Source organism: Tiliqua scincoides, chromosome 2 (genome assembly GCF_035046505.1).
Source record: "Tiliqua scincoides isolate rTilSci1 chromosome 2, rTilSci1.hap2, whole genome shotgun sequence".
Lineage (NCBI taxonomy): Eukaryota > Metazoa > Chordata > Lepidosauria > Squamata > Scincidae > Tiliqua > Tiliqua scincoides.
In genome coordinates, this window is record NC_089822.1 from 6,925,794 (window position 1) to 6,952,243 (window position 26,450).

A 26,450-nucleotide genomic window follows, 5' to 3' on the forward strand; every position below is an offset into this window, starting at 1 on the left:
TGGCCCAGCTTCCTCCCAAGGAGGCACAAACGTGCCTTATGGCACCTCAGGATTGCGCCCTTAAATGTTTTCAGCCATTATGCAAACATGCTGTGTTCAGTGGGCAGAGCTCATTCAGCAGTAGTTTTTAAAGTTCAAAACGAGCAAAGTCACACCCTCGCCAAAACACACACACACACACACACACACACACACACACACCTGCCATTATATGAACCTTTTGTAACATTTAAGTCATTTCTTCCCAACGTTGCATATATACAACAGGGATCAAATGTTTGAGCCTGTAGGCTGGGCAGAAATGGGTTAAATTCTCTGAAGGTGGTGTCTTTCCCTTCTCCAGCACTGGGGACATCACACAGGATGCTAATTAAATCCTCTAATACTTTCAGGAAACAGCAGTAATTATACTAGGCAAGGGGGCTTGCTAACAGGAGGATTAGGTCCACTGACTCTTTATGATGTCAGATGATGTTGCGTCATGCGCTGGGATGAGAATGGAATTGTGCAAGGACAGCGCGTGTCAGAAGCTTTGCCACACTTACAAAAACCTGTGGAGTAGTAGTAATTCAAACTTCGAGCTTGCTATCTTTTCTACTCAGGGTTCCCAGTTCCCCATCCATAGACTCTGCCTATCTCTTGGAAAACGCAGTGATAGTGAGACAGTGTCTTGCATGGGTTCTTCCTCCCACTCCGCTGCTACTTCAGTACTCCTGCTGCCCACCCATCTGTCCTGTCTTCTCCAATATGCAAGACTGTAGCAGATCAAAGATCAGGATAGACACAAGCACTGCTGGAACGAAAGGGAATGTCATGGCTGATTTATTCTTTCCATTCCTTAAATTCTTAAAATTTAAGAATGTTAAAATTCTTAAAATGCAGACAAAGTTTCCAAGTTGGAACATGCCAACCTAATTCTATCACTGGGTATATTACAGTGACTGAGGGCACAATCCTAACCAACATTCAAGCACCAAGGTAAAGGCAATGCAGCTTTGAGATAATGGAACACACATTCCCTTATCTTGAGAAGGTCTCCATGATTGCCAACCAACTGCAGAATGTAGCACATGCCTCACTGGTACAGCTATGTCTGTGCTGGAAAGTTTGTTAGGATTTGGACCTGAGGCTATAATTCTATTCACACTTACCTGGGAGTAAGCCCCATTGACTATAATGAAACTTACATCTGAGTAGACATGCACAGGACTGGACTCTTGAGCTTCAGATCAGGAAATTCGTGGTTCATATCCCATCTGTGCTATGAACTTGGTCCAGAAACTTCAATTGACCCAAAATACTGTGGCCAGGCTATTCCCTGGGATCAGCAGGATGGCACATATTTGTTTCAACTTCACCGATTTGTTTCCAGGATCAGTTCAAGGTGCTAACTTTGGTCTTTAAAGACTTAAAAGGCCTGGGACTCCCTTATCTCAGAAGCACTTCTTCCATATGACCCTTCTCAAGATCTGCATTTGGTTTCAGAAACCCTCTACCCCAGGGGTGCTCACACTTTTTTGGCTCGAGAGCTACTTTGAAACCCAGCAAGGCCCAGAGATCTACCAGAGTTTTTTTTACAATGTTCGCGCCATCATAACATATAACATTTATGTGTACAATGTATGTTGGTGTACCTTGAGCCCCACTGAGTATAACAGGACTTACTCCTGAGTAGACATGCCTAGGATTAGGCTGTGAGGCTGCAATCCTAGCCACACCTACCTGGGAGTAAGGCCCATTGAGTACAATGGGCCTTACTCCCTGCGTTTCCTCCCAGAGGCACCTGAAGGGGGGGTTGGCACTCCGCGATCTACTCATTTTGCCTCGCGATCTACCAGTAGATCGCGATCCACCTATTGAGCACCCCTGCTCTACCCAATCGGCCATCTCTGCCTTGCCCCAACTCTTGACCCCCAACAATTTCTATGCAAGGGTGCAGCAACATCCCAATTTTTACTGGAAGGAGTGGGGTAACAGGGCAGGGCAGCTGATTACACTTCTGTTGTTGGAGCAATGTTAATAATGGCTCACCGGACCTTGAGTGCCAACCTCTTGCAAAGTCTACAGAAGCTCTATGTCACAGGATGTCAAGTTTTTCTGAGCCAGAGGGCAGCAGGTGCTGAGGAGGGGAGAGTCAGCTAATTTAGAGTCAGGGATTTACCCTGAACCACAGATGTGGCCAACATGCGGGAAGACAATGCAGGTGATGAGGAACCTCCACCCTCCTCATGTTCTGAGGTATCCAGGGAGGGTGTTCAAGGCAGGTTGATCTCAGCCTCACGGCCTGGCCGACTTTTAGATGCGTTCTTAAGTCTGATTTATCTGATCAGCATTTTGTGGTTAGAGTCTGCAGTATGTTTTTGATTTTACGCAATATACAGTTTTATTTGTGAGGCACCTTGAGTGCGATTCATCATAGAACGGCAGGGTATAGATGCTTATCCCGTTTCTGCCCAGCCCACAGTTGTAAAGATTCGATCCCTGTTGCATATATGCAACACAGGGCAGAAATAAACACAACTCACTAGACAGCCTTAGACAAGCCTTTACTCTCACATCTGCAATATGGGGATAAGAAACAATGACCACTTTTCAGGACTGTTGTAAGGACTACAGTAGGATTAGAGGCATGAAGCACTTTGAAGATACTATATAAATGCTAAGAGTAATTGTATTGCATTTAATATTATATAATCAAAGAATGGAAGGCAAATTATTATATTTTACCCAGCGTTCTACTCTGCATAAATGCTTCTATAAATGCATAAACTGAGAGCCATATCCAGTCAAAATTCCTTCTGTATGCAAGCTTGAGAGGGGCCCTGAGATCACTAAGAGAACACAAAACTGTGTGTATGCAATCCCTGGCCTTTCCAGTTGATAGCAGGACTTTGATAGCAAAGGCTCTCCTTGGCCTGGGTCCTCAAAGACTGTCAGATAGACAGTATTTGGCTAAGTGAAGCCCTGGTCTGATTCTGTGTCACGCAGGTTCACACGTTCGTTGTAAGAAAGAGATCCCCACAGTTGTCAAGGACGTTCATTTCCATGGCATGTGCCTGGGATCAGAGAGCTCTGGTGAATCAAGGAACGCCTGGCCTTCATTCAATGGGCAGGTAAGAGAAAACTTTCCCATTCCCTTCACTGTATATATTCCTCTGCACACTTGTGTTCCTTCTATTGAAATGGGGATCACTATATGTCAAAGAGAATCAGTAGAGAATCAATAGAGCACTCTATGATTCCCGTAAAGGAATGAATTATCAGTGTTATCTGCATATTTTGCATTTAGTTAAGCAAACTATTATAATACTCATCACATTCAACTTCTTATTATCCTTGTGGGATAAACCATTAATATTCCCATTTTACAGAAGGAAAACTGAGGACAAGCAAGAACAACTTGGCCAAAGCCACCCAGAGTGTTCATAGCTCAGAAGGGATGCTATCCATCACTCCACACAGCCAGTCCCTCCACTTACTGCCACACCAAAAGACATCAACGTGACCTTTGGTTTGCATTGTCCTTCCACTCAGCCACAGGAAGGCAGCTCAGAGGAAGCCCCCGACCCTGCCCATGATACCATTACTAAGAATAAAACACCATGTGGCCCGTGTTTCCGCTGTGGCTGTATGTGTGGTCAGATAATTGCACAGCAAGGGCTACTATAACTGCACGAGGGCTGTCACTGGTTGTAGGTCACCACGCTGCCAGGCTTCCCCCTCCCATTATCCCTTTATTAATAGAAACCAAATCTACCTTTGCAGAGGCAGCAAGACCAGCAATGATATTATGTGGTCTTGCAGATGTTTCCTTCAGTCGCGATTTGTCATCTTCAGCTGTGTGTGTTGATGAATCCTGTCTTCAGGATCCTCTGGATGTGCCCAGGAGAATGTGGGAGTGATTGGCTCTTGGCTATCCAGAAGAGCATTGCTTCCAGGGTCGAGAAGGGTCCCAAGAGGATGAGCAGTTCATTAGTTATTATTCATAACATTGTATATCACGTGTCAAAATTTACAAAAGTGGTTTGCAAAAATTAACAGTTTGTTATGTTGTGGGAAGCTTTGGGTTTTTAGAAAAGCGGTATCAAAATCCTTTAAATAAAATATGACAACCAACAGCAGCAAACACAACCAACACAACTAACAGCAGTCTAATTGATCAATTACTGAAGGCAGAACTAGGGGGGGCTTTAATGCCTTTTGAAGGAATGTATTATTACTGACATTTTAACCTACTCTTCCTCCAAGGAGCTCATAAGAGCATAAGAAGAGCCTCGCTGGATCAGGCCAAAGGCCCATCTAGTCCGGTTTCCTGTATCTCACAGTGGCCCACCAAGTGCCTCAGAGAGCACACAAGACAACAAGACACAATCTGTGTTCTGGCGTCCTCTCCTGCATCTGACATTCTGTGGCGGCCTACTTCGAAAACCAGGAGCTTGCACACACCTATCATGACTTGTAACATACATGCCAATTTTACATCTAGCAGCCCTGTAAAGTAGGTTATGTTGAAAAATAACAGAGACCAGGGCTAAGGAGGGAACTACACCCAGGTCTCCCCAATCCTAAACCCACACTTTAACCACTACCTACTCAACAGCCCAATCCTATCCTTGAGTTTCACTAGTGTATCCCCACATACACAGGTGCAACAAAGGCCCCACCAGCACAGAAGTCCACTGATTGACAGATGCACCATGGATGCCAGTGCAAAGTCAGAAAAATGCCATGCCGATGTGGTTTGGATGTTTGCAGTGGTTTGCAGTGTCCAAGGTGGTGACACCTGACTGAGCCAGGAAGAAGAGTCTGCAAGGGCACTGGGACCTTGGTAAGTTTGGAAACCACTGGGATACAATGGCAGTCAACCATAGCATACCAACCCCAGTACTGAAGTCCCTGCCGGGGAGACTACATCTCTCATGAGAAGATGCAAATAATGAGGCTATATCTCTCTGTTCTCTCAAAAGGGATCTTTGGTGATGACAGCCAAGGTGAAATGACATTTGGTGCACAAAGAGAGGAATTTGCACAATTTCGTGATCCTCACAGAAGTATGGAGAAATATTTAACACATCTTCTCAGAATACTTATTGCAAGACTACCCCAGAAGGACTCTGCACAAACACCCAACTGGAACCTCTACTTCATCTCCCCAACATAAGAAGCAAGCACAATGTACCCACCCCACACAGGTAAGCAAAGGGGGAGAAAGAATTTCATGTTACCAGTGGTGTAGCTGGAGGGGGTACAAAGCACCCTTTGTCCAGTTTTGCAGACGCCTGAACACACCGCGCTAGCAGCCCCTCCCCTGTGGACCTATTCTGGTCGGTGGGAAAAGAATGGAAGCGAAGAGTTATTTCCCAAGAAAATCTGAAGTTGCCTTATACCAAATCAGTCCTTTGCTCCATCTGGGCCACCGTCATCTGCATTGACTGCCAATAGCTGTCCAAGATTCCCAGCCCTACCTGGAGGGGGCAGAATTGGAATCCAATACCTTCTGCAGGTAAGTGCTCTACCACTGAGCTGCAGCCCTAATCCAGACAAAAACCCACACCCAAAAGCCCACTGATCAGAAAGCATTTATAACCCAGCCAGATCAGGAGGGCCACTTCCCCCTTTCCGCTGCAGGCTTGAGTTTCCCACCACAAGGGACATCAATGCCTCAACCACGAGCCCCTCCCTAGTGAAGTCCTGGCAGAGCCTTACATTAACTTGTAACACACCCTTGTTAAAAGAAACATAGTTTGCAGAGCTGACATGGCTAAAATGTGGCCTGTGTCTATGCATTAATATCTTTAAGTAAGGAGACGTCACCAGGTCATCAGGAAAACAGAAGGGGGCCTAATAGAAAAGTCTATTAGCATAAAAATGACTTTCAGTGACCAGGACACAATAATTGATTTCTCTGGAAACCGGAGCGGGATGCAGAAGGCACCAGAAGAATCATTGGCCAGCCCATCGTTAAAGGGCTCTTCTGTTGCCGCTTTCTGAGGGCTGCAGCTGGTGGATCGAAGGTCAGACGTTTCAAGGAGTAAATTGGTTTAATGTGGCCACAGATAGCCTCGGCAGAGAACCTAATAAATATGCAGTGAAATGTAAGGAGGGACGAAGCAGACAAGAGGAACAATTACTCTGAAACCAGAGTATTAATATGAGCCATCAACGGGCTCATATTAATCAGAGTAAAGAGTTTTATATCCTGGCAGGCGATTTAGTATTCAAAACCAGTGCAGGGTCATCAGCTATCGGAGGGAAGGTTTTCCTTTTGCAAGTGGAGTGGCAGAGGACAGAGGAGTAACCACAGGCCAAGGCTAGGGAGGTGGAGCAGAACTTGCTGCTGGAATCTGTCCTCTAAGTGAGCAAGCCCACGTTTTTTAACACTCCTTTGTGCTTATAAAACCAAACACCTCCTCGCAGATAGAAAACCAGGAGACAGGGAGCGGCCTTGGCTAGAACTACTTTTTTTCCCTTGATGTGCTAACTTATACTTGCTGGGAGGTTCCGTGCATGTGTTTTTAAACAAGCAAGGGTGTTCCAAGCTGGCATTCCCCACCTGCCTCCTGAAGTGGCACAGTCCACTCTGCCAACTCAAGATTCTAGTCTCTTTCTGCTACACACACAGAGCAGGGCTCGGAAAGAGGCTGGCTGCTCCAGACGCACTTGAAAAGTCATAGCTGAAGACCCCAATATTCCATTTCCACCAGACCAAATACTTTGATTGGAAGGAAAACCATGGACAAGGAAAACAATGAAATACCTGGAGGAGATTCCCTACAGGGCTCCAGAAATGTGGTGTGCTTTGTGATTAATCTGGCCTGCCAGGAAACCCTCTCTCAAGCTCCAAATTTTGGATGTCAGGCACTGCAGAGGAAGTGAGAGTTGCTCTGACTATTTGGAGATTCGCTCTCCATGAAACACTCATAAGATTAGTGTCTAAGAGCAGTCAGCCTCCTGTACCAACAACCCTGCTTCCACTGCAAGCCAGGCAGATGGGGCTTTCTGCTTCAAGGATGCCACCTGGGCTGCTATAAAGCCCTGGCCTCAGTACTTGTTCCTCATTTGGAAAAACTCCCTTCTGGCACAAGGATAGTGCCCATCTCATCACCTTGATTACTGCTCTATAACTTGACCCTGCACCTGCTTCTGTCCCCTTTAATTCTTGATAGCGGCCTTGAAGCTTGAGCCCTGCCTGTATGGACCATGCACATGCTTCTAACCCATCCCACTCCTCACTCTGGTCATATAACCTGGCTGCCTGGAGCCCTGCCCACGGCTGATGACTTATGATTTCTGGTACGGCATGCTTGTCTCATGGGCTTGCGCTCATGACCTCAGACTGCACACAGTGTTTTTACCAACCCTTCCCTTCATAAAAGAGACACACTCAGGGTGGCTTGCAGTCCACAGAATAAAACCAATATGTAGCACAATCAATCAATCTATATAGCAATATATAGCATTCCTTACAAAAAAAAACCCAAATGCTAAACAGGAAAACCCAAAAGAGAACAAGAAACTAATAAGATGCTGGAAGTCTCCTTGGGGTAAGTAGACATTCGTCCTCTTCCCTTTGCCCTGGAGAAAGCCCATAGCCGGGTGGTGGGATCTCTTATTATAGGAAGGGGATGCTTTCGTTGATTATTCAGCTCCCCCCCCCCCTTCCAACACAACTTGGCCCTGTCCAACAATATCACAAGTTGATCTGTGCAGGCAGATCAGGCCCCGGGAAGGTGTACACTGCCTTCACAGAGCATTTGCTTGGAAGCTTCTCTCCACATCATAATGTCCCTTTGCTTGGCAAGCTTGTAAATCATGGCTATGCAAGAAGGCCTTGAAAACTCAGGGCCAGTCCAGTCATGACACAGCCAGGCATCACCTGGGGTACTGCTAGTTAGCCGATTGTCAATTATTTAAATTGTGTGTGTGTTTACACATGAATAACACAGGTAGAGTGCCTCTGAATTTTCAGCATGAGCCACCAAAATGGCATAGGCCAGTCCTAAGAGGACAAGACACATGCAGTTTCAGAATATTTCAATACTTTCAAGAGAGATGTTATCCAAGCAAATGCAACTGGACTGGGCATTTGGGAAAATCTATTTTGCTGCTGCTCTGAACAAGTTTGACTGATTAAGCGCACAAGAGTGATTGTACCACAACAGTTCTATATGGTGGATACTAACCAAATGCATCCTTATGAAGTGAGACGTACACCATTTTCCACGGTGTAGTACGGTAAATTCTGCATGTCACCTGCCTGACAGCCCATTCAAATACAACATTCACAAGACAAAACTGACACAGTAAAATCATCTTGAGGTGGTTGAACTGAAAAACAAGGAGACTATCAGTGGTGCATTCACCTCCATTATGCTCCCACCACCTGGAACAGCTCCGAAGAGGAGGGGGACGGGCTGCTTGCACGGCATGTTCTGGTGCCTGCAAAACTTAGTGCTTTGCACCCCCTCTAGGTACGCCACTGATCACTTTCATGTGCCATCATTGCATGGGATGAAAATGGCTACAAATGCTTCAATGATTCAAGTTGTAAGAAGGCAAATGATGTTAGTCCACCACTGCATTGAGAGCAATGCAAGTTCCTTTGCTGTGCTCCATTGATTAATTTGGACACACACAGTCTGGAGAACCTGGGGAGACTTTTGTTTATGAACACTGTTTAGTGAGGGTGCATGGACAAGGCAGGTGGAAAGAGAGAAATGTGTTCTGTTCCAACTATGGCAACACCAGGTGATGAAACTCTAAACAGCTCTCAGGTGAACCATGGCACTTCCCACTTTCTAATGAATACCTGCTGTGATTGATATTTGTAAGTAGTGGCCGCTATTGTTTGCATGAAAAGACTTTCGTCAAAATGTAAGAATGATGAAAGTCCTTCTGATCAGGATGAATGCATGAATGGCTAAGTTATTACAGGTAGAGGAAATGTTATAAGGGGGTGAGTTGCAAAGGAAGAAAAGGCAAATGTATTTTCCCTTCACAGTCATTCCTTGCAGTCTGAAGGTCTGGGGCTCTATGGTCAGGTATATATGAGCCACTTAAAGCAGGGGTTTTTTGTATGGACTTCAAAGGAGGCAGACAGCAAACGGGTTTCTCTATTGTGCAGTGAATGTCTTTCTTCCAAGACAAACTGGATAATGTTAGGAGGGATAAAAAGAGTTATGCAGCTGTTAATTCTACCTGGACTTTTCCTTTTAACAATTTGTTAATCTCTTTATCATGAATAAAGAATTGCACAAGGAAGGTCAAGACAACAAACTTCCTTGTATGTTGAGATAAATAATAATTGACAAAGTAAGTGTTGAAATATTCTGAAAAATTCAATCAGGGTGCAGAAGCAGGCACTATCGTCAGAGAATTCTTAATATTGATTTTTTTATTTCACAATTATTATTTCAAAAATGAACAAATCAACTGAAGGAAGGATGAGAGACCTCGGTTTCCCTTCACTGAATGCAATGCCTTATTTATACTGTGATATAAGGGATTTTGTGGTGGAGCAGTTATGGTGAGAGTTGGTGATAGATTTAGCTGCCTGGCTTTTGCTGCTAGACTAGGCCACCAGAAGGACCTCTAACTCATTGATGGAGCTGCTTTGATCCTAGACAGGTCAGAGTGGCAGGATATTCTAGTAAATAAGAGGAAGAAGAAGCAAGTGTCTAAGAAAGGAGGCGACAGAATCCTGAGAAGGCAGCAGACCAAGGCAAGCAGATAAGTCTAAAACATAATTATTGAAGTTTATGTTTAACTAAACTAAATTATCTTTAGATAAGTCTTAAACATAAAAATGTTGCTTGAGTCTCAAGCCACGGATTAAAACACATTGTAGGATCTAGTCCCAACACTTCAACCATGGAAAGCATCTTCAGGAGGTTAGAAAGAATTTTCCAAAGCAGATAAGCTTAGGAAAATGTGGTTGGACAAGTGAGTGGTCCAGCAGAAAGAGAAGAAAAGGAGGAAGTAAGAAGCAGGAGTCTAAAGAAAAAGAAAAAAAACACACATGTGGGTAAAAAGGAGAGGTGAACATGCTAGCAATTGCTGAGATTAGGGAAGGTGTTTACATACCGATTGGAAATAATCAGGCAATTCTTAGACTTGTTTGCCGCAGTTCTCAAGTGACGCCTGCATATGCCAAGTTATAAATTGGAGGTCAGATCCATCAACAATTTGGATCCCAACCCAACAAAATAATTATGGTGCCATTGAAACTGGAATCTCCGCAAGTTCAACACACACCTTGCCTATAACTCCCCCAAACAAACGTACTGTATGACAAGACCACCACGTATGCCATAAATGTACTTTCTTGCATTTGCATCTCCAACGATCCATATCAGCAAGATTTCATTTTGATCTTGATCAGTTAAATCCAAAGAAAAATTTGGCATGATATCAGTTAAATATTTAATTATTTAGTCATTCAACAATTTCTACCCCAACATATAGAACACCCAAAAGATTCTCCAAGGTAGGAAAGAACAAAAGATGAAGCCACAGCAATCAATGAAAAATGAAAAATCCAAACCATGAACAAAAAACAAAACACACACTCAGGCATGTGCACACACAAAAAGCCCATCCAGGGCAAAGGGTAACACAATCAAATCAAAGCACATTTATGACAAAATAAAAATCTTCATCAAACAATGGAATGTTAACCACAAGGGGTTTAAACAAACCTCCCAGTGAAGGAAGTTCCAGAGACAAGTTTTTTGAGCAATGCAACATGGCAAAAGCCAGTGGCATAGCTAGAGGGGGTCCAAAGCACTGAGTTTTGCAGGAAGCCTCACTGCTGCGTGCAAATGGCCCCTCCCTTTCAGAGCCATTCTGGGAGGTGGGAGCAAAACAGAGGCATTTGCTCCAGAATGGCTCCAAAGAGGAGAGGGAGGGGCCACCTGCACGCAGCAGTGAGGCTCCTTGCAAAACTTAGTGCTTTGGACCCATTTCAGATACACCACTGGCAAAAGCACAGTGAGGGTAGTACCATGGAAATGAGGCTTCCTGTTTTGGCTGGTCTTGGAAAATGAACGGCTTTTGCTTTCTTGCCCTTCCTTATATGGATTTTGTTGCTGTGCAGTTTCTTGCTGTTTCTGTTTTGTCTAAATTGCAGGTTGATTTATTTTAGATAGTATTATTTAAGGATGTTTGCTGTTCTTTCAGTTTGTGAACCACTTTTGAAATTTATACAGAAAAGTGGTCTATAAATGGCTTTAAATAAATCCACAGTCAGCAATAGCAGAATCTCCTAGTTGTGTAAGAAGTAAGGTTGCCCTGGAAGCCTTGTTTGTTTGTAAATCGTCCTTGCATAAAGATCATTTGGTCTAATTTTGCATGACTATACGGAAAATTCCATTGCCTAACAAATGATGGCCATTTATCAAAGGAAACCCCCTCTCCACTGGTTCCTTTGTTTCATTTAGTTCAAAGTCGGTCAATGGATTGATCAATATGACCAAAGGTTGGTCAATATGGATTATTTCCAATGCCTCAATAACCAATCTTCTCTGGTCAGAGATGTTCTCTTCTTCCAGTTCCCTGCCCACACCATCCTCCCAGCCATTAACAATTCTATTATCCAAAACCTTACACACTATGGACTGATCCCAGGGACATATTTAACAACACAGGCATTGCTTCCAAGCTCACTGAATGTTCAGTGATATAAGAAACTGATCGAACAGCCATCTGCCAATATTGCTTAGGCTTAGGGCAAAAACATCAGATATGTAAGATACTTGCTACCATTAACCCACACTTCCAACATTTTAAAGTATCTGTGTTCATCACTGTATTAACATCTAAGGCAGCGGTTTTCAACTGCTGTGCACTGGTGGGCCGTGAGGCTGCCTCAGGTGTTCCGCGGGGCCAAGGAGTCAAGCGACGGTGGTGGTGGCAGCTGCATGCACAGGAGAAGCGGCGGCTTGCAGCCTCATGCGATAGCAGGAGAAAAAGGTGCAGCTGCACAGGGGCTTGGACGCTCCTGCTGTTGCTGGTGCCTGCCCCACGCGCTGATTGGGCAGCCAGCCAGGCAGCTCGAGAAGCCTGGAAGAACGGGTGGAACGTGGAGGGAGTGAGGGCAAGCAGCGAGAGCGAGGAGGGAGTGAGAGCAACCCTGAAGGTGGAAGCAGGTAGGAGCCAGAGGCAGCTGCCTGGGAAGGATCCAGGAGAGACCCTTTTCCTTGCCAGCAATGCCCCACCCTGCCTGCACTGCCTCCCCTGGCAAGGCTTTGGCAGGAAAGGCGCTGGGCCAGAATCTGATCCACACTTACCTAGGAGTAAGCCCCATTGACTATAATGGGGCTTACTTCTGAGTAGACATATAGAGGCTTGGTCGCACTAAGAACATAAGAACAGCCCCACTGGATCAGGCCATAGGCCCATCTAGTCCAACTTCCTGTATCTCACAGCGGCCCACCAAATGCCCCAGGGAGCACACCAGATAACAAGAGACCTGCATCCTGGTGCCCTCCTTGCATCTGGCATTCTGACATAGCCCATTTCTAAAATCAGGAGGTTGCGCATACACATCATGGCTTGTAACCCATAATGGATTTTTCCTCCAGAAACTTGTCCACTCCCCATTTAAAGGCATCCAGGCCAGATGCCATCACCACATTCTGTGGCAAGGAGTTCCACAGACCAACCACACACTGAGTAAAGAAATATTTTCTTTTGTCTGTTCTTGAATACATGAGCAGGCAAGTGATGCTTTTCTTCCCCCCCACCCCACCTCCCCTCCTGCACACACATCCCCCCATCATAATTGCACAACCCCTCTTACTGCCCCTCCCCACGCCTCCCTCTTCCCCGCCTTCCAAAGTCCAGAGTCAGTTGCCTCCCATTCTCTCTCTCTCTCTCTCTCTTCCCCCCCACCCCAGTGAATCCTGCACTTGTTTCAGCCACATCTTCTCACTGCCCTCACCCCCCCCTTCTCCACTATGCTCAGTCTCATCTCTCTTTGCCAGCATCTCCTAGCATATCAGAGCATACCAATTGATAAAAGTTTGAACAGACCTGCTTCAAAACATTGTTCTTCCTTTCCAGAAACCAAATACACCTCCCTCTCCAAGCTTCTTGGGAATTTCTTTCATTGTCACGATCCAAGGCTGCAATCTTAACCACACTTTCCTGAGAGTAAGCCCCATTGAACAAAATAAGACTTACTTCTGAGTAGACCTGGTTAGGCTTGTGCCCCTAGTTATTAAATTAATTGTAACATAATAATGTAATTAAAAACTAGTAGTGTGCCTTGACAACTTTAGTGCCTTGTCAGTGTGCCGTGAGCTGAAAAAGGTTGAAAATGGCTGATCTAAGGTGTCAAATGCCATCTGTAGATAATTCTATACAGTACTGAGCTTCTTTTAGGGAACTAGAAATAAAAGATTTCCAGTGTCCCAAACAATTTGTGTCCATGCCTCATCTCCTATTTCTACGGCCAGATCTCTAGACCAGATCTCTAAATTTTTTGGCCAAAGGGTCACATCAAATACTTGGCACGGTGTTGAGGGCCGGAAAAATATATATACTTTAAATATAAAATTTAAATAAATACATTAGAGATAGAACTTAGATGAATGAATAAAGCTGCAACCCTAACCAACTTTCCAGCACTGACGTAAGGGCAATGTAACTCTGAGGTAAAGGAACAAACATTGCTTTACCTTGAGGAGGCCTCCATGACTACCCCCTGACTGCAGGATGCAGCACATGCCCCACTGGCACAGCTATGCCAGTGTTGGAAAGCTGGTTAGGACTGTGTCCTAAATTAATGAATGGGCCCACATTTCCAGGATTTCTCCAAGCACCAACACACCCTACAGAACTAAAGCACACACTTAATTGGACCCACATTCCCCCCACCCCACAAGCACAGTCCCAGTAGTGTTTGGTCAACTGTGCCAGAGGCTGACCACAGACCAGACAGAGGTTTGTCATGGGCTGCATCTGGTCCCTGGGCCAGGGTTTGGAGACCCCTGCTCTAGAACATAATTCTTCTATTATTCCTTTCTTAATCCTACATATAATATAATAAAGCAGATTCATGAGAGGTGTCTCTTTTCTCCGTCTTGCCTTAACTATTGTACTCATATTGGATAAACTGTCAGACAGCCCAATCCTGTACTTCAGAAAATTTTTCTGAGCAGTTTAGAATATGGTATACACCCTCAGAAAGCAGTATAACTACAGTGGTGTTTTGCCTGATTCCAAGGCCATTCTCTGCTTGGAGAATTATGCCCACTTTAAGCAAATTAGCTCCCCTTCTTCCCCCCAACAAATGACCCTGGTTCTGCCCTGCAGTCCTGCTGGACCCCACCTCCAGGGTAGCTCGCCTGTTCAACCTGCAGAGGTCCTCTCTCCTGCCAGCAGCCTCCTGTCACTACAGCAGACCCTTGGTCCTCAGCAGGTCTTGGGCACAGCAGCCACACACCAAACTCCAGTGTCTCCAGCAGTCTGTTCCAGCAGTCCATTAGTCACAAAGTCAGTCAGAGTATCCAGGGCAAAGTCAATAAGCCAAATCACAGTCCAAGATCAGATTCCAAAGCCAATGAGCCAAGTCAGCCTCCTCTACAACCTGCACTCCTTCTACAACCCACACCCCTTCCTGCCTCAGGTGCTCCTAATATCCCTGAGGGCCCTATGGCCTTCAAGTGGCTGCAGCTGTGTAGCACACTCTGCTGGATGCCCAGGCCTTACCCTTAAAGGGGCCACTGCTGACACCACACCCTACCTCCTTGCCAGATCTACCAAGATTCCAATACAAGTGGCAGAGGGGGCAATGAAGCCCCATTATTATAGCACTTATTCCATGCATAGACATGCCATGAACACCAGTACAACACTACACCAATCGATCTTAATTGTCAGTGCAACTCCAGACAATGTAAGCTCCCAAACAGGGTGGTGATGTCAGAGGGGCATGAGATCTCAAGTGTTTCCAAGACTTTAAATTTCTCTTAATATCAGCTCATAAACTCACTTTTATTAGATTACTGATGTTTAGATGACAAATTCACCCCTACTTACCTAACCCACTGCCCCATCCTATCTCCCACTATTGGCACTGATGCAGACCACATCCAATGGTGGGAGGAGTGATCGGATAGCCTGCAAGAGGTAAGTAAAACTATTTTACTTACCCCGGTAGACTGCCCAATCACCTATGGTTTCTTTCTGCTGGTGTACATCCAAGGAGAGAAAAGAAGCAAGGCGGCCTGGGAATGGTAATAGTATCTAGCGCATGCCAGTGCTGCCAAGATCCACCCCTTCCCTCCCTTTCCACATCCCCTGCCCTTCCCCTCTCCATTCACGACATGCCTTCTCTGCCAACTTACCAGCACTGACAGAGGCCTCTGGAGCCGCTGCTATGCTTGCCATGTCACTGCCCATTTGTAGCATCAGTCCAGAAGCACAGAACGGCCTGGTTTTTGTGCTGCCGTAATGGTCCTTGAGCTGCCAGAATGCTAGTTCCGGCAGTGCAGGGCCTCAGTAGGATTACATGATTTACAGCCCAATCCTATCCACACTTTCCTGGGAGTAAACCTCATTGACACTAATGGGCCATACTTCTGAGTAGACATGCAAAGGATTGGGCTCTTAGACTTCTTTTCTTTTTAATCTGAGCTTCCTCTTTCAAGGAAATATTTTTCCAGGATAAATTCAGATCTGCCTTATTTTATAGAGCAGGGGTGCCCAAACCCCGGCCCGGGGGCCACTTACGGCCCTCGAGGCCTCTCAATGCGGCCCTCAGGGAGCCCCCAGTCTCCAATGAGCCTCTGGCCCTCCAGAGATTTGTTGGAGCCCACACTGGCCCAACACAACTACTCTCAGCGTGAGGGCGACTGTTTGACCTCTCACGTGAGCTGTGGGATGAGGGCTCCCTCCACTGCTTGCTGTTTCATGTCTGTGATGCAGCAGAGGCAGCAAAGGAAAGGCCAGTCTTGCTTTGTGCAAGGCCTTTTATAGGCCTTGAGCTATTGCAAGACCTTCATTCATTCATATAAGTTCATCTTTAATATATTCATTTATGTAAACTTATACAAATTTATTCAAATTTTAAATGTAAATTAATTCTTTCCCTCCCCCCGGCCCCCAACACAGTGTCAGAGAGATGATGTGGCCCTCCAGCCAAAAACTTTGGACACCCCTGTTATAGAGTATTGTACTAGTTAAAGGGGAAAAAAGCCCTCAAACAGATTCCAATGGATTTGTCTGTTATCACATCATCACCTAAAGTGTAATTTGAGCCTTTTTCTATTCTGCTTTTACACCATATATATTTATGTTAGATCTCACTATTGTCACCAGAGGCTATAATAATGATGTGAATAATAAAAGAGACAGGGGATAGCCTTGTCTCATCCCCCAGTTAACCCAAAGGATTCTGATAAAAACAGAATTCAACATTAATCTAGCTGCTGAACCTAGATATATTTTTGCAGCCAAGATTTGAAATGTCTTTGAAAATTAGATGCAGCTAATAGCTGTTACACCCAAGACCATTCAATCTGTCAAAAGCCTAAACTGCGTCTAAAAAGGGGTTAGAGTAATTACCCCCTAAAGTTTGCTTTATTTATTCATTCATTCAGAATATTTCTATACCACCTTCTCCCCAGGCTATAAACCTGATGCTTAAGGTGGATTACAACTCACAGTGAAAACATATACAATAAAACATACATAAAACAATACTTAAAACTACAGTGGCCTAAAAGCAGCAGATTAAAATATAAAAACATCAGGCAGATTAAAAAAGCCAGCTCTTCCTCTTCTGACATTATTACACAGCCACCTCCCTTTTATGGACCCAGCTTGATCTTCTTTTGTGTATTTACCAATCACTTCATTAACAGCACAATCCTAGGCAGGGCTTTTTTTGTAATGGAACGCACCAGAACAGCGTTCCTGCACCTTTTTTTTCCACAGTTAAGCTTCTGGAGTGAGCCCCCTGCTGGAGGCTGTGGGTTAAGTCCTACCTGGGACTTAAAAAAAAAGGTAAAAAAAAGCCTGCCTGGGACTGAACTTTGAGGAGTTTTGCAGCCTCAACTGGCCCCCCTTTTGGCAACTGGCAACCAACCTTTATATTTTGCAGCCATGGAGCACCTCCCCACCTAAAAAAAAAAATTTCTTCCTCACAGGAGGTTTGAACCCCTAGCCCCTGGCTCCACAGACCAGCACTTTAGCAATTGAGCCATAAGAGCTCTTAGGCTCAAAGTGTTTAGAACTAATACTTGAGGTGCTGATGGCCGCCAGCTGGACTCAAGACTTTATATATTAGTTCTGAACACTTTAACTATAGGCTTTCCTATAGCCCAATGGAGCACCTCCCCACCTAAAAAAAATGGGGTGTTTCGCTCCAGGTGTGGCAGGAGTGCTTTTGCTATCAGGGAGCTCACATGGGGTGTGTGTGTGTGTGTGTGTGTGTAGTTATTGACTACGTCTAGTTGTATCTTATTATTTATTTCTCCGATAAAAAATGGTCTATAAATAAATAAATAAATAAATAAATAAATAAATAAATAAATAAAAGATTAACAAGTTGTGCGTTCCTGCACTTTTTTTTTTTTTTTTACAAAAAAAGCACTGATCCTAGGCATGTCTCCTCAAAAGTAGGTCCCACTGAGTTCAGTAGGAACTATTCCCAGGTAAGTGTGGATAGAATTATTTCCACCAATAATTCCTCCAAGTTTTAAGCTGTAGGGATCAAAAAGTACCACCTGATCCACTACGGACTATGGATGCAAAGAGGCTTTTTTAAGAGCATAAGAATATAGAGGGTTTCTTATAGAACCCCACCAGATTATTATTAATTATTATTAACAGTATTAATATACCGCTTTTCAACTAAAAGTTCACAAAGCGGTTTACAGAGAAGAATCAAATAACTAAATGGCTCCCTGTCCCAAAAGGGCTCACAATCTAAAAAGATGCAAAGGAATACCAGCAGACAGCCACTAGAACAGACAGTGCTGGGGTGAGGTGGGCCAGTTACTCTCCCCCTGCTAAAAAAAAAAGGAGCACCCGCTTGAAAAAGTGCCTCTTTTTCAGGCAATAGGCCTGATCAGATCAGGCAATAGGGCCATCTAGTCCGGCTTCCTGTGTCTCACAGTGGCCCAACCAAATGCTACTGGGAGCACATAAGACAACAAGACACAACCTGCATCCTGGTGCCCTCCTCTGCATCTGGCATTCCAAGGGAGCCTGCACATACCTATCATGACTTGTAACCCGTGATGGACATTTCCTCCAGAAATTTGTCCAAAACCCTCTTAAGGCATCTAGGCAAGATGCAATCACCACTTCCTGTGACAAGGAGTTCTACAGACTAATTACACGCTGGGTAAAGAAATATTTTCTTTTGTCTGTCCTAACTCCCCCAACACTTAATTTTAGTGGATGTCCCCTGGTTCTGGTGTTATGTCAGAGGGAAAAGCTGGTGTCTGGTCATCCTGCATCCCTCCCATTCCTGGCTGAAACCCCCCTTAAGATTCTTCAGATCATAATTCAAGTCTTCCCTGGGCTGTTATGCTGATAACCTCAAACCTTCAAAATTGTGAAAAAGAACTTTTATGTTGGAGGGCAAATCTTTTAGCTCCTAATCCTACTCCCACTACAGCTACTGTGTGGTTGAACTGTGCAAAGGCATTAAATAGCAAATAAATAGGAAAAGTGTCAGGATGACAAGCTCAGGCTGTTGTTATGTAAATCCATGCACAGTGAAAATCTTCAGCAACTGACACTGGTTTTGCAGCAATGATGACAGACTAGAGAGGGAAGCCTACTCCTTCAAGATGTTCCAGCCTTTCAGCTGCATGTGCATGCACTTCAGAACAGTTTTGTTGCAATTAATTATGGTGCAATTAGAGCAGATAGATGAACCTGGGTGGAGTCGGACAAAATCTTGGGAAACAGCTGAGCTTGGGTTGATTTTGCAGTTGCTCCAGGGTCTCCATAACGCTTGTTAATTCACTAGAGAACCGTATACAGTACCTCCAAAATAGCATTGAGCAAGGTAACTACTATTTAGGGGCATAAAGAAGTGGACTTTTTTGTGTATCTTTGTTGACAACTACAAGGTGAACAACAAGATACTAGGTACTAATTCCAATTCTCTGTTTTTTCACCATGGTGGAAACCAAAAATTTTCTGTTTCTATTATTATTATTATTAACAGTATTTATATACCGCTTTTCAACTAAAAGTTCACAAAGCGGTTTACAGAGAAAAATCAAATAACTAAATGGCTCCCTGTCCCAAAAGGGCTCACAATCTAAAAAGACGCAAAGGAATACCAGCAGACAGCCACTAGAACAGACAGTGCTGGGGTGAGGTGGGCCAGTTACTCTCCCCCTGCTAAAAAAAGGAGCACCCACTTGAAAAAGTGCCTCTTACCCAATTAGCAGGGGATAGATATGCATTAGGTTGCTAGATGTCTAGAAACTCTGAAGTGCTAAAGTTAGGAAGCAGTGTGCCAAACTGCCATATTTTAAAGGAACACCCCTGTATTTTGGAACATCCAACATCTTATTCTTTTTTCAAAAAATAAAAATAAAAAATGGGATGGGGGAATTCCTTCCCCCCACCCCCAAAGCTGTCATCAACTGTGGCATGGAAAATATATGGAAATACAAAATGTGCCTGAAAGTTTTCCCCTTTCACAGCGAAATGTAGCTCCAGGGGAGGAGGATTTATGTTGGGGAGGCAGCACAGTGTCAAAGGGTTAATCCTACCCCCCATAACAAATCTGGCAGCCAGGGTCACAACAGCAGTGGTTGGTTCAGGAACATGGCAGACCTGACTGCCCCAAATGGGAGACTTTGCTTGATCTTATCCTGAATGAAGCGTTTTAAAGACATTTCTTTACCCCCTCCCACTGGGCTGCTTAATAACTGGCTGCTCTTCAGAATTCTTAGATGGACAGTGATTTCCAAAGGAGGGGAATCATTCACTGCGATTCCTCAGGAACCTCCCTAGAGGCTTCATGAACAGCTTTACAAGTTTAGTTTCCTGGTAAGGGAACACTATGAGGGATGTGAAGTCCTTTTTAATCACCTTATTTACAAATATGCAAGTTGAGCAGTGAAAAGAAGCACGCACATAGTCAAGCTAGTCCTAATAGCAGCCCTGGTTCCCCAAACAGCTGTACGCAACTGCAGCTTCCCCCACTGAGAGATCAGTTGCAAAACCCTTTCTCTAGCTGAACTAAAATGCACAACCTGTTCCTCTCAGCCTGCAGGTAATTGTGGCACTGGGCTTCTTCTGCACTTACAGCCCAAACCTACTGGCTGTATACACTGGTAGACTGTGTGTTCCACTAGTGTATACAGTTTTATGGCTGTCAGTGTGCATCTGCATGTGGTGAGTGGCTGGTTCATGCAAAGACAGATGCCTGATGCCTGCCGGAGCAGGTAAGGCAGCACAAGGGTTGGGAGGGAGGCGGGGAGGGGATGGAACGGGTGGCATGGGAGAGATATAGGCAGAAAAGGGGGTGGGATCAGGCCTAGAAAGAGGACCCAGAAAGGTGGCAACGGCACACACCAAAACCTAATTCCTTACCTGAGCTGGATCTGTCTTCATGAGTCAATGCCTACCTGTGCCAGCTATAGAACTGGCACAGGTCCAAGTTGACCCATGGATGCTGCTGAAGCTTACTCCAGGGCAATGGACCAAATGTTCCCTTACCCCAAGGAGGCCTCAACATACTCAACAAGCAGAAATTTCATTGGTGCCACTGCAAAGCCATGGGGGGGGGGTTTGGTTAGGATTGGGCTGCCTGTTTTTTAAAGATGATGACTACATGATGGGTATTAAAGGTTCTACAAGAACCTAGAAAAAGAGAGCTTAGCACAGCACATTAACAGGGCTGACAAGTACAGCTGAAAGCAAAAGAAATGAAAGGAACTAGAGGCCCACTGAGACCAATCCACTGTTCTAGCCTCCTCTGCACAGAGCTTCCCAAACAGTGTGCCATAAGCTGAAAGCAATACTACATAAGGCACGCTGGACAAACAGCATTGGATAATTCAAGCAAATAAGGCAAGCCACAAAAAAAATCTGCCAATATAAAAGTAGAATATTTGCACAAGAAACACAACCACCTCGTTTATAAAAAAAAAAAAAAAAGCATGGTACAAACACTTTTTGGTAATATTGATTGCAATGCAGTGATGGAATCTCATGAACACAACACAGCCTGCTCCTCCCTCCTCATGCTCCATCTGAACAGTATTCCTTCTGTACCACAGCAGAAGCTGTTTTTATTGGAGAAAATATAACTAGAGAAAAGGCAACTACTTGACCCTTTATTCAGCATTTAGTGCCATCAACAAGCACAGAACAAGGCAAGGCATCAAAATTGTCAAGGCACACCATTAGGTTTTTGACAATCGACAAGGCACACCATGCTGCCAGTGGGGGGCTCACATCCCCATTGACCCTATTAACAAATAATCTTCCCCCAAGTCTTGTGGCACACCCGTGGACCACTCGCCACACACTAGTGTGCCACGACACAGTGGTTGAAAATGGCTGCCTTCGAATATCTGAGCAATGCCCAGTTTACCTACCATGTACCATGTTTCTTGTTCTGAGAAACGATTAACAGTGTTTTCATTCAGCCAATAACAGAATATGTATGAACCTAAGGACGCGTAGTGTTTATTTCCACTAAGGAAAAATAGGCACCCTATACTGGTCCAGAATTCTGCCAATGTGTCTTTTGTTTTTCTTTCAATGACCCTGCATCTATTCAGAAATTATTCAGAATCAGCAACTTCAGGGCTGCTGGTTTGGCTCTTTATTTGCTAAAAAAAATCTTCATTCTTCAGGTTGCAGGGAAAAAAAAAACTTGAAAACATGTCAAATTATAAGGAACATGCTTTAAAAAGGACAGGTCTACCAAAGGCTAATTGCCATGATAACTGGATGGAACTTCCATGTTCAGAGGAAGTGTACCCTTAAACACAAGCTGCTGGGGGCCAACGACAAAGGAGGTCCTGCTTGTAAGCTTCCTGGCAGGCTACTGCTGGATGAAATACTTATTTCCTCTGATCCAGCAAGAATCTTCTTGTGTTCTCATTCAGACACTGTAAAGGACCTTGAAACTTTAAAGATGTTGGGTAAAACTGCAGTTTTCTTTCTCTCTCTCTTTTTTTTTTTAAAGGAATTGTTAAGCCCAAAGTTTTTGTTTGAATTTGCTTTGTAATTATCACAGGTTCTATGTAAGCAGCCTGGCACGCCATTCAAGAAAGCAAGCAAAAAAGAAAAAAAGAATGGAAATGAAAAGTTCTGACTAATGTGCCAGAGTCTCTAAATGGCTCTTGGCAATTTTTTTTTTTTAAACACAAAAAAAGAACCACACCTCACCCCAGCCTCCCCTCCCTCTATTCATCTTCTAAGGCTCACAGCCAAAAGAAAATAAACTGTACAGCTATCTCACTGACCAAACCTGTACAGTCGCGTAGCTGAATGGGAACATGGCAAGCAAAACATTTCTGGACAATTATACACCTGTGTAATTACAGTAAGCACAGAATGGACCCCGCCATGTGCTGCACAGCCTTATCCCAGCGCTAATCTTTGTATTTAGAAAAGGGAAGAGCAAACCTCGTTAGCACCACTGAGTTGAAAACAAGGTGCAATCTGATCCAGTGACCTCAAACGAGCCTGACTCAAAAATGATCTCAAACAGGAGTTGACTTGTCCAAGCATAAGACAGGAGACGTAGATATCATTCAGCACAGGACTGGGATGAGACTGTGCCAATCTTGGTGCCATTAGTAATCTCTGTTCTTGCCAACAACCGTCAACGCAATTGTGACCAGCCACTTCTGAACTGGAAAGAACCCAGGGCCAGTTCAGACAGTACTTCCCACCCTGGCCTCTTTTTGCATGTTTGCTCTGTGACTGTCCAGGGTCCTCCCACTTCCTTGCTGGGACTTTTTAGCTTAGTAGAACATTTTTAGATTATTATTAACAGTGTGCATAGAGGAGTGGTCAGATTCACAGCCCTGCGACTGAGCTAAAGAGCCCCAGCATGCCGGGATATGGGAGGGGTGCGCATGCTCACAGAGGGGTTGGTTCAGTAAATATCTTCCAAAGTAGCCCCCTGCAGCTAAGACAGGAATCGCACTTTACATCTACCACATGCCTGCCATGGAAAGCGGCAGCCCCCGTCTCCTCTTCTACTCCTCTAACCTGTTTAGTAAAACAAAATGCCTGATGTGACATCACACCCAGTTTCCACACCCAGCTCCACTTAACTAGTTCTGTCACATGGGAGTTAGAAAACCCTGGTGACACAATGCATTTTACCATATGGGAAAGAGAAGATGACTGTTACTCATGGCTGCAGCCACACAGCAGATGCAACTTGCATTTTTGGCCTAAAGCAGCTGAAGGGTAGGATCCTAAGAACAGGCTGAATACCTGGATTTGTACACAAAGAGTCTTCCTTAGGTTTCTCATATCAGTCACAGTTCCTCATCCTGAAACCAGCAAGTATATCTGAAGTTATCCACAGTGCAGGAGTGGCTTGTGGGAACAGCCAAGGATGCAGACAGAGGAGGGATTCTCAGAAGCCTGTGAACCCACTCAGAATATATCATGCAAATTAGCAGATTTGCATGTCGTTCTTTGATATTCCTGGTGAATTTTAACTGCAAATATAACAATAACAATCCTTGCCACCTGGCATGTGGGTTGCTTTATATACTATAATACGGTGGTATTCAAAGTGGTGGGTCGCAACTCACCATTGGAAATAAAAAAGGGCCATTCCCCCTTAAGGAGAGTGGCCCAGGAATGGGTGCCCCAGTGATGCCACAGCAATTGCGATGCCACGAGGACCCAGGATCTTGTCTCCTAGAGAGTTTGAGAACCACTGCTATAATAAATAAAAAGCACAGTGACATCTTACAAAAATTCAATTAAAACAGATTGTTTTTTTAAAGTGGGAAAAGTACGCTAAAAGAAAAACAAGTAGATACAAAAAAGCATGAAATAAGAACATATTTCGTTTCTGGAGAGAGGGTGGGATGGGGAAAGATTCTCTCTCTCTCTCTCTCTCTCTTTCATGGCCTAATCCATCTCACAGGATCTGTCAGGATGAAACTCTGAACAGCTTGGAGGAAGGGTGGGATATAAATATAATGTATTATAAATCTTTACAAGAGAGGCAGGATAGGCAACGATTAGTATCTTGAAGATGCAAGTTCCTCACCAGAAAGCTCACCACAAAAAAAGACCACAGAACCAGTGGCCTAAGGCACAATTGTGGGATCCTCAAACGGCAGGAGGTGTCTGAGCAAAGGCAGCCTGAGGTGAGATTCTAACCATTAGATCTCTAATACAGCTGCATACAAAATATGAGGGTCTGGGCTGCCTGTGGGGCTGTACTGGAAGGCTGCTTGAAAGCAGCTTGTTGGGGAAACGGCTTACATAACTGTAAAATGTCATGAACATACTTCAGGCTTCTTCTCAAAGAACAATGTGTGTAGTAAACGTCTTTTCAAAGGACCAGGAATGCCTGTTCTGAGAGCCTTCTGGGAGAGGGACCCATCTTTTAATTAATTTTGCTACGTAAACTACTTTGTGATTTTTTTTTTTAAATTATTTTTTGTGAAAAGCAGTATATGTATGTGTATGGATACTACAGATACTACAGGTGTGGTGTATAGATACTACAGGTATAGATATAGACACTACTACAAAAACACCAATCATAATTATAATATGTTATTTGGAACACCAAGAATCCCACAGTGGTATTGTGCTTCCCAGGATCTTAGCTAGATCCTGATTTGCAGAATATAACCAGCCCAGCATAAGCTGTGAATAATAACAATGATAATAATAATATGGGTCCCAATGTATGGACTGAGGGCACATGTTAAAGCCAGTCAGGGGTGAGGTTGAAGCTCCATGATACAGCACATATTTTGCATCTCCAGTTAGGGCCCCTCTGAACCTGAAGGACTGCTGATGTTCAAGGTAGACAATACTGAACTAGATGGACCAGTGGTTTGGTGGAAAGCAGTTCTCCCTTTGTTCATTCTGTGGAATCAAAGCAGTTCTGTGTCTGGTCAGACTCCCCTGGGAACCTAGGCACATCATCTTGAGTTCCATGGTGGAAGAAAAGAATGACACACATAAATAAATAATAAAGAACTAAGATGGTACATGTTTCAGCAATTGCAGAACATGGCAACATGTCTCCTGAAGGAATGCGATGGGAAGAGCATGTTATATCAAAGGCCCAGTGTCTACACTGGTTTCCCACTGTTTTCTAGGCACAACGCAAAGAGCTACTTTTGACCAATACAGACCCAAAGTGCTTAGACCCAACATGTCTGAGACTACCTCCTCCCAACACGAGTTCAAAAATCAAAAAGAACACCCACCCAACCCAAACATTTATGCACCAAATTTGACAGCAAAAAAATTTTTTAGTGGCTGCCTCTCAACAGCAGAACTTTCTCCCAATGGAAGGTCATGAAAATTTGAACTTGAGAATCTTTTCGGAATTCTAATCTTTGGGAACATTTTCCATGGAGGATTTTCTGTAGAGGAACTACTGCATGTTGCAGAGGGTTCTGGCACACTGAACAACTCCTGGGACACTGAATAACAATCCTGTTGGATCAAACTGTTGCCACAGATTTATGTTATTTAGGGCCCAACCCTACACAGCTTTCCAACACTGATGCAGCTGTGCTAATGGGGCACGCACTTCATCCTGAGGTGAGAGGGCAGTCATGGAGGCCTCTTCAAAGTAAGGGAATATTTGTTCCCTCACCAAGGGGCACCAGCTCTGGAAAGTTGGTTAGGATTTGGTCCTTAATTGGTTAAAATACTTTTAACCTGCCATTCCCTTCTCAGTGGGATGTGCCCAAGGCAGTATATAGTTCATTAAAAGCAAACAATAAAAAAATTAAACAGTGATTTAAAAATCACAGAAGTAAACATAAAATCAAGCAGTGAGGGAACCAAGAAACGACGACATGACGGGAAACTAAAAAAGATAAGAAAGTCAAAAACCAAACACCAGGGAAAACAAATTCGTCTCCAGCCAAGAACCAGGGAAGCTTGTCTGCCATCATGTGTCTTTCTGAAGAACCCTGACAGGCATCTGAGAAACCTGAGCCTTCCACAGAACACAACTTGGAAGCCTCCATTTTGGAAGACTGACATGACTTTTTCCATGTTTTTCTTTTCCAGTCTTTTCCAGAAACAAGGAAGGTTTCTGAACAATGACGTGTACTTATGAATGGATGCTGATTGTTGCCACCTTGCCTACATTTGTGCAGACAGACATGGGTGGCAACCACCCCTTCCTGCCTACCCTTTCTACTTCTAGATTTCCAAATAGTTGCATTTATGGTGACTGTGGGCTCCTCAAAAGATGTAGGAGGGGTGAGGGGGAAGAAGTTAATTAT

General features: G+C 44.3%; 1 protein-coding gene across 1 annotated transcript in view; it reads right to left on the minus strand.

Moving 5' to 3' along the window:
• The window catches only part of ZBTB7C (zinc finger and BTB domain containing 7C), an 86,252-nt gene extending 63,548 nt beyond the window's left edge, over positions 1-22,704 (minus strand). Inside the window, exon 1 of the mRNA XM_066617237.1 lies at positions 22,621-22,704. The gene's annotated coding sequence lies outside the window, so the exon portion shown is untranslated. The remainder of the gene's footprint in view (positions 1-22,620) is intronic.
• Positions 22,705-26,450: the final 3,746 nt, after the last annotated feature.